The sequence below is a fragment of the Gossypium arboreum genome, chromosome 4, assembly GCF_025698485.1.
Source record: "Gossypium arboreum isolate Shixiya-1 chromosome 4, ASM2569848v2, whole genome shotgun sequence".
Lineage (NCBI taxonomy): Eukaryota > Viridiplantae > Streptophyta > Magnoliopsida > Malvales > Malvaceae > Gossypium > Gossypium arboreum.
In genome coordinates this window covers 109,204,856-109,214,253 of record NC_069073.1, presented here as the reverse complement: position 1 = coordinate 109,214,253, position 9,398 = coordinate 109,204,856, and the positions used below count along the sequence as shown (strand labels likewise).

The 9,398-nt window shown below is 29.8% G+C and overlaps 1 long non-coding RNA gene across 1 annotated transcript; it reads left to right on the top strand.

The window, feature by feature from the left end:
- Window positions 1–243: 243 nt before the first annotated feature.
- On the top strand, window positions 244–4,716 carry LOC108478400 (uncharacterized). The gene is made up of 7 exons (XR_008281413.1): window positions 244–398; window positions 486–1,304; window positions 2,166–2,248; window positions 2,598–2,887; window positions 3,028–3,078; window positions 3,153–3,234; window positions 4,480–4,716. It is a non-coding gene; the product is annotated as an uncharacterized LOC108478400 (long non-coding RNA).
- The last annotated feature ends 4,682 nt before the right edge of the window (window positions 4,717–9,398 follow it).

Below are 9,398 nucleotides of genomic sequence, written 5' to 3'. Positions count from 1 at the left end.
AAATTTTTAATTTATATTTATTAAAATTTTATATGTAATTGTATTAGTATTTTTAATGTTGACATTGTAGTAATATATAATATTATTATAAATTTAATTTTTATGTATTATAAATTTTATAATACATAAGAATTACATAATATACAAAATATTATAAAATTATATTTTTACAGTTTGTGCATATAATATACGATGCAATTTTTTAATCCATTTACATTTTATGCAAATTTTTAATCCATTTACATAATATACGCCAGTAATATCCATTTACATTTTTCGCCAAAACCCTAGCATTTGCCTTAACACATTTTTATCGCCTCACACTCTCTGTTTTCACTTAGTTTCTGATTCTTCACTTTCATTACTTCAAACACTCGCAGCGATGAGACCTCCAAGAGGTAAGTAACCAACGTCTCTTACGTTTCCTATCATTTTTAGTTACAGACTCTCGTTATGGCATTCCTAATGGTTTAATCATGTTTCAGGCCGTGGTGGTGGTGGGTTTAGGGGCAGAGGTGATGGTGGAAGAGGGAGAGGAAGAGGAGGTGGTGGAAGACGTGGTAATAGGGGCGGTAGTGCCATGAAATCCCGCGGCAGACTGGTGTTTGATTGTTTCTGTTTTCTTATAGTTCGATGGAACAAAAAGATTCTCCAACTTTAGTTGACAAAAACTTTCCTCGTTCCTCTTTTCTCTTGTCACTGTGAAATCATTCTTTGGCTAGATCCATAGAAGTTGTTTATTAACTAGAACTTGGTTTTCTGTATTCTTGTTTACAATTATGGCTATCGGTTCTTGCTGTAATGTTATAGAGGAAAAAGGTAGGTTCTATTTTATCTATTTTCTTCATTGTGTTAAACCAGAAATATTATAAGGAATGCAGGATGAAATATTATCTACTGAAGTAATAAAATAGAGTTCATTAGTTTTCATTCTTATTGAGAATCAAATATGTGAGTTGAATCCTAATGCTTTCAGGTTGTGAATTATGTTGTGTAAATTATACTAGGGTTCCAAGTTCCAACACCAGAAGTCCAATGTTGCTGTTGTTGATTTGTGGAGGAGGTAAATTGGTCCTTTCATACATATTTAATATTCTTTATAGGGATAGACACAGTGGTATTCCCAGTCTGACTTTGTTTAGTGGGAGAAAATATGATGATTAGCACTCCGTCTACACTTAAACAACAGCTTTTCTAATTATGCTGGAAATGGCAATGGCAATGACAAGGAAAATGTTGTTGGGGTTTTGGAGACCAATGGGGATCTTAAACCCAAATTCCAAGGGGAAAAACGAGCTATACAGGTGCATCAATTCTCTTTGATATAATTTTAGCCCTTTGTGCTTAAATCTTGTACTATTTCAACTTTAATTTGTGTTATGATTATTGTTCTTTTAATTTCTAACTATTTTCCTTTCTCTTCCTCCGTAGCCATAGAATTTGCTGTTTTTTGTTGGTTTTGGGATGAAGTAGAAGCTCTCTTTAAAAACCGTTCTCTGTCTGACTCGTGTTATCTCCCGAGATATTTATCTATGATTTTATATTATATTTTAGTTCTTGATATTAATTCAGTTGAAAAATGATTAAAATCATTTTTTACAAAATATCAAATGCCATATAGAGTGTCTTTTATCTTTGAACTTAAAGTATAACTTCAATTAAATTTTTTTCCGTAATGTTTTGTTTTGTAAATATAATTTATATATTGAAATTGCGAGATCTTATATAATATAATGAACAAAAAACTATTGCAGGCTGTAATAAAATATATTGAAAGTTTATATATTACTGGTACTTAAATTATATCTTCTTTTTTTTTCTGTCTTTAAACTTTTCTAGATAAATTATATTTAAGGTTATAAAACTATTAATAAATTTATACTTAATTTAAAGTTGAAACTATTTAAAAATTTCATGAAAGTTATTATTTAAATAAGTTTTTTCTTTCAACAACAGCAACATTGAACTTCTGGTGTTAGATGTTAATTTGGGATCACCATTGTGTTGACATTAACATTCAAACATGAGAATGAGACAGCTATATTTGAGATGAACCTGCATGATATGTCTTCATTCCTTTGCAACCTTCATCTTTAAATAAATATACATCCACACACGCATAAACACATATATTTTTTTAGTTTGAATTCATATAACTTATGTAGAGAATTGGGAGAACCCTGTCATGTTGGATGCTCCCGTCTCTAGAGGTGTTGTAGCTGCTGAAGCTGGTTCACTTACTTTCATGGTACAATTCATTTTTGATCACCTTCTTTTTCTAGAGTTGACCTATTATATATTGTTTTCCATTGAATGTATATGGACACTCATTAAACTTCTTCCCAACCTTCTTTAGTTCTTCCCCAGGATAGGAGTCTACTAGTAAATATTTTTCCAATTATTTTAACCTTGTTCGTGAGTTTACTGTTTAGTATCAATTTCATTGCAAGATATTATAATTTTTACTTTATATTTTCAATGATGCATGTAAGATTAGTTGCCACAGAAGTCTGGTATTTTAGAAACACAAATGATATTAGGTTGGCAACACTTTTAGGTAGTATTAAAATTATGATAAAAAATGCCATGTGATCCAGGTTGGTGGCTCTGAAGATGTGTATCTTGCTGCCAAATACTTACTCCTTTCGATGGGAAAAGAGGAACTGCAAGAGGCTATTGATTTTATATCTCTGTTCGGGTAAAGTGGGCTTTGTGCTTCAGTCAGAGCTGCCTTGGTTCTTAGTGGTAGTATAGGTTCTATCTAATTCAAAAATGAGAAAGAAAAGGAAAGAATGGGCAGATAATGTATCTTTCAAAAATGATGAAAGTGCCACGAGTAGAGTCAAAACTAAGAGTGTTTTGTTTCAAGATTCAGTTCCGAACTCAGGTTTGGCGGTATCTCCATAGTAAATCTGATTTGATAAATTTACAATATTATTCAATAATTAATCTCCTCCTTGTTTCTCCTTTTTCTTTTATTGAATCACTTGTTTATCCTCTGTTCTTACATTTTTTTACCACCTGCAGGTTTTTGAATTTAAAAGGAGCTTAAATACTGTAAATTCTGCATGTAATGAGGTATATCATTAATGTTGTTGATGACGGCAGTGTTTATTCGTTCTTATCTTACAACTTTTGTATTGGTTATATAGGTACAAAATTTCCTTAAATTGAAGGATCTCATGAAGAAAATTCTCTATCTGGGAAATACATTGAACCAAGGAACTGCAAGGGGTAAGTGACATTCAATTTCTCCTTTTGGCTTCAGTCTTTGATGCTACAATTGCAGCTTGTAAAAAGATTATGCAGAGAAAATATTACTAGCTAAACCACATGTAATGTATTACTAAAACCAATTAAGGTTCACCTGTCCAGTCCTTGCATTATCTAAGAATTGGGTAATATTCAAACCTATCAAAAACTAGTTATTTATTGAACAGGTAAAAAACCAATTATTTTTTTCCCTTTTCTTAAATTAAAGACCATGCCATTAAGGTAAATGCTTATTATTGTTAACTATTAATTATATTAACTATTTATTTTACATTAAATTAATGTTTAAACATAAAAATAAAATAAGAAACAATCAAACCAATTGGTTTAACCTGTGGTCCAGTTTCTTTAACATTGGCATTTATGTCCTTTAATGTCGAACTTCTACATTTATGTCTTTCATTTTGAATTTTAGATGATAGTAGTGTCAATCAATTCTTTGTCCCTTGTTATGCTGTTAGTTCCTTTGTTTTGCATTTTCTTTTTTCTTTTTTGCCAAAGCCACTTGTCCCAGGTGTCATGTTTTTTATGCAACTTTAAATTTAAAGTTGAACTCAAGGAAGAAATAAAGATAAAAACAACTAACATAGTGGATCAGGAAAATGCTTTGCCATGAGCTGCTTTCTGTTTGACTTGTTTACGTATCTAAATAATAGATTGTTTGAGGATAGGCCATAGATTTGGTGATATTTTTTATTTAAACTATGTAGGTTTTAGATGCAACGCCTGTAAATGCAAAGGCACATGATTAATAACATGATCAATGATTTTTGTCGAAACAAATTCTAATTCTTGCATATATGATTAATAACATGATTAATAACATGATTAATGGTTCTTCAAATTTTCCAAATGTGTCTTTAAGGTGCTCGAAAATGTCATATTAATGTTGTCCATATATGATTTGAATACTGGAAATTTACAGCATTTAGTTTCCTGCTTGAAGTTGATTAAACCATGCTGTAAATGCAAACATTTATATGCTGTTCACATGCTAAATTAACCATTAGTGAGCTTAAAATTGATCTATTTGAATGTGTTAAATTCATTGTTCAATGTGATGTTATTTCTGCTAATGTATTGAGTATATTAAGTTCTGCAATTTGATGTTATATATGGCGTTAATATTGACTTGTTAATTGCATATTTTATTATTAATTTGATGTTATATGTGTCATTCATTAACTTTTTTTTTTTTTTTCTCAGGTTTGAGTTTTTGTTGGATACGTGGTCCAGGATTAGCTGAATTCATGCATAGTGACGACTTGTTTAAGCTAACTGTTTATCTTAAAGTGTGCATTCTATTATTATTTTGTTCTATTTGTATTTTGTTAGATTTCTGGTGTAGTATGATAAGTGCGGTATTTTGTTTGGCGGGATGTATTTATATCATAGATTATTCTTCTTCTCAATATTTTGATAATGAATTTTAATTTTTTTATATTTTTCAGGACTTCTTTATAATATATATATTTTTTTAATTTTTATGACCTTTAGCGGCGTTTGTGGGAAAAGCGCCGCGAAAGGTCCGGACCTTTAGCGGCGTTTTTCAAATAAACGTCGCAAAATTTTACGGCGCCGTCTATAGCGACGTTTTTTGCGGCGCTTGCAAAAACGCCGCGAATAGTTTTAGTGGCGCTTAAAAGCGCCGCTAAAGGCCTAAAAACGCCGCTAAAAATCAGTTTTGCTATAGTGATGTATGTATCAAACTATGTATTTTGAGTATAGATATGTGTTTAAAAATAACATATAATAAATAATGATCTGTATGGTTTGAAACTAATAAAAATAACATATGAAATATGTACAATATTAAAATAAAAATACATTAATTGTAAGGAAAATGAAATTTAAATATATAAATACATTATATTAATAATATTAAATAAATACATCAATCCTATGTTGGTAGTAAAAATATGTAAAATAATGTATATAGTTTTTTAAGGTAAACGCTTATTTATATAGAATATAAAATATAAAATTAGGTTTGATTGATATTGGTCGTTGATAACTAGACACTATAAAGAGAAGCTTAATGGTATGAAATGTTAGTATCTTGTTAAAGGTATTACAAGAGATAGAGAATTGAGTAGCTTCTTATGACGCATAACTGGCACATAACTCTATTGGCATGATGCCAATCCTATACTAAATCCGAAATTTTGTTTAGTAATAAAACAATTTCATTTAATTATCGTTTAATATAATAATATTTATTATATATAAACAAAATAAACATAAATTTACTGTAGATACATGAGAAAACATTGTATGAAATTGTGATTTTACGTCATCCTTATTTCTTTCTAATAAGAGAACAATAAATCAGATTTTTCCTTCTAATTTTAATATTTTTAGCTGAAAATTAGTAGGTAAAATATGATTTGTTATTCTCCTTCTGGAAAGAAATAATTAAAAATAACGTAGAATAACAGTTTCATACAATTTCTTCTCGTTGATACAATAGGGGGTTAATTACTTGTTCTCTATAGATTGAACGCTTGTAACTGGGATGGGTGTATAGAGCAAGGTTGAATTTGTAGTTTAAGATATCATTTTTATTTTTTTTAATTTTAAGTATTTTTTAAATATTGTGTTAATGATATTTGTAATCTTGATTAAATTTAGTAAAAAATTTATGTTATGCTTGTATGATTATAATTACTCGACTTAGAGGATAATATTTTTAATTATGTTTATGTGTATTTTTAATTTTGTACCTACAATATTTATTTGGCCTTTTATAATATGTGAAGCTTGGGCAAGTAAGTTGGTATGTTATGAGTTTTTCTTCATTTTCCATAACTTCAATAAAAAAAACAAAAACGCATATTTGCATGTAGTCCAAATGGGAGCTCTCAAACCCTCCAACTTTCATGTTTCTTGACATTTGTAAACCGCTTGACACCAAACTAAATCATGAACAAAGGAGAAAGAGGAGGTTGCCTTCTATATCAATGTTTACAACATTTCTCACCCACTACAGCACTTCCATAAAAGAACAAAATGATTTTTACCCAGGAAAGCATCACACTACTTTACCAACTAGAAAACTGAACACCCTCACTCTTTTAGTTTCCTTTAAATCTCCGGGAAGCTTTGATTGGTAGCTTCTTTCTCTGCTATCTCGGGCATGGGATTGCAAGGCTTCAAATCGTCGACATCGATGACAGATTTTCTAGCAGAGTGTGGTCAATTCTAATTGTTTATCGTATTATGCTATAGCAGTCCAAAACGTACGTGCAGAACTAAAAAAAATCGGCTACATGCATGCATCTTTTACGTGCACATCATCGTTTCACTTGATGTGTCTCATCAGGTGGGTACGACTACTCTATCATGGATTAGTTACATTTCTCTACAATGAGGCCAAGCTTTCTTTCAACACGCGAATGAGGAATTTTGTCGAGACAACACAGTCGTTTTCCTCTGTTTATCCAGTAAATCTATCGTCTACTTGGATGTCAAAAGCAAGAAATTCTAAAAATTTCTAAAAAAAAAGAATTTTTTTTCTAAAAATATAGTCTTTTTAATATTATTATTTTTAAATTATAAAACGCCCCAAAATATAGAAATTAATTGTAAGAAATAACTTAAGTTTTGATGGTTTAGTTGTTAAAGCATTCTTTAGAGATCTTAGGTTCAAGTTACTCCTTATTTATTTCTTTATTTTTAATTTTCAGCAAACTTAGATGAAAGTTACAATAAAATAAGTATTATTTGGAGTAAAAATTAAATAAGAAATGGGTGCCGGTTACCATACTACTTTCTTTTTGTTTTCTCAAATTTGAGCCATTTTACTCCCAAAATTATTTTTTCTTTTAATTTTTGGCCCAAAATTTTGGATTATTTACACTTTTCGCCTCTAGGATTTCAAATCCTAACTATTTAACCATCCTTTTCCTATTAGAATTAGGTTTATTTCTTCTAAAATTTTAGTTAAATTCCTTTCCATTCTCTCTTTATATTTCTTTTTTTTTCCCTTTTCTTTCCCTTTTCTTTACATCAAAATTTTCATCTAAGTTCTAAAAACTATTTTCCTATCTGAAATCAAACCGTTCACCATTTTAACTTTTTTCCATTGGCTTGTAATTAAAGTCAATAACACCATTAATTTTGCAGAAAATTGGTAAGTACATCTGAACCCTAATGAAAAAATCCAGATTTTTTTATAGAATTTATATTCAACGATAATCTTTCAACTCAATTAAACAATCTTTTTTAGTTCTTGACAAATCTCTCGATAATCTTAATAAATTTTGAAATCAATATTTAACTCATATATAAATATCGCTTGAAGGACCCGTTTTAGGTACATTGGATCAATTTGAATGTGAGGGACACCGTTTGGGCTTCCAATGAAAGGTAGGGGTGTGCATTCAGTTGAATCGAATGAAAAAATTTCAAGTAATCGAGTTGGTCGAGTTGACGAATCCTATTTTATCATCCCGACTCGATTTGAAATTTTCTTCTACTCGAGTCGAGTGAGATGGAATTCGAATCGAATATATTTGTTCAAGTTAAATTAAAGAAAATGACTTTGGGTTATTACAACAACTATCACCCACCGTAATCAAATTTGTTATTAACTTTCATCCCCTCATAATTTATTTATTAATTTTTTATATACGGGTTAGCTTCTTTTCTTGCTTAGTTGTTTCAATTATCTTTTGATTTTTTCACTATGTATTTTGAAATTTAAAACATATATTAAATGTAAAAACGTGATTTTTAATAAAAGTTATTTTAAAGTTAAAATGTGAAATTGATGGCAATATATAATTTTAACACGAATATTTTATGGCATCGTCAATAATTTAATTTTAACAAAAATTTATAAAGATTCAATATAATTAAATAATTAAATAATATAAATAGTAAAAATGTGTAATTTAATTTAATAATATAAATAGATAAATAAAATTATTACTATTTAGGTTTAAGGAATGATTTTGATTTTTGGTTTGGAGGTAAAAGTGAGAACTAAAAGTTTTGGGGAGTAAAATTTGGGGGGATTCAAAAGAAACCTTGAGGGGAAATGGGTTTGGGCCTTAGGGTAGACGGATGGAGGGATGAGAGTAAAAGTTTTGGGGGGAAAGTGGGAGAGAGTAAAAGTTTTGGGAGAAAGTAAAAATATTTGGGAGTTTAGGGTAAAAATGTAAAATATTATAGCTTCGTATTCAGTTTATCCGAAATATTCGATTTATTCAAATTCGAAAACTCAACTCTATTCGAACTCAAAAAAAAATTTTGAATTGACTCGAATAACTTGATTAACTCAGATAAGTCGATTCGTTTATCTCGAAATTTAAATTTTTTTCAATTTTTTCGAGTTAAATCGAATTTTCTCACCCCTAGTGAAACGTGTGTGTTTTTTTACAAGCAATTTGGGGCAAACTATGCCTAAGATTAGGGCCACACGGGCGTGTGGACCACATTGCCATGTGCCTTGGAAACCCTAGTGTAGTTCGTGAACCACACGACCTAGACCCCTCTACATGGCCTTATAAGGCCATGTCTCCCCTGTAGGTTATTTTTGCATTTGCCACACAGCCACAGCCTGTTACACGGCCTTGCCACACAACTGTGTAACCCTTCTAGTTTTTCTTAAAAAATTATGATACGTTCAATTTAGTCCCTATATATGCCCTGAATGGTTATTAAAAGTTTTAATTTGTTCAATTAAGTCCCTGATATTGTGTTACTCTGAATTTTGTGATTTAATGATTGAAGTATTATGGTTATATTGTATGTGAAGTGTATATCATATATTATTGACCTTGTGAAATAGATAAACTGTTGGTGTTAATATTGTCACCACCTTATTGAATACCTATTAAAGCATGTTAATTGCTACTGATGAATCGAATACATGTTAAGCATTATTATTGCCTATAACACTCCAAAAATTATAGGGCTAGAATTTTTAAAATTAGCATAAAATGAGTTTTGGTATTTATGGTTAAAAGATTAGTAGAATGCCTAGAGAACCAAGGTTTAAACCCCACTCCTTGTATTTTTTATTTTTCAACAACTAAGGTTGAAAGCTAAATTAGTATAAGAAATAAATGTGGTAGAAAATGTTCAAGAATTGTAAAATAGCACAATGGCTAAGTCACTCC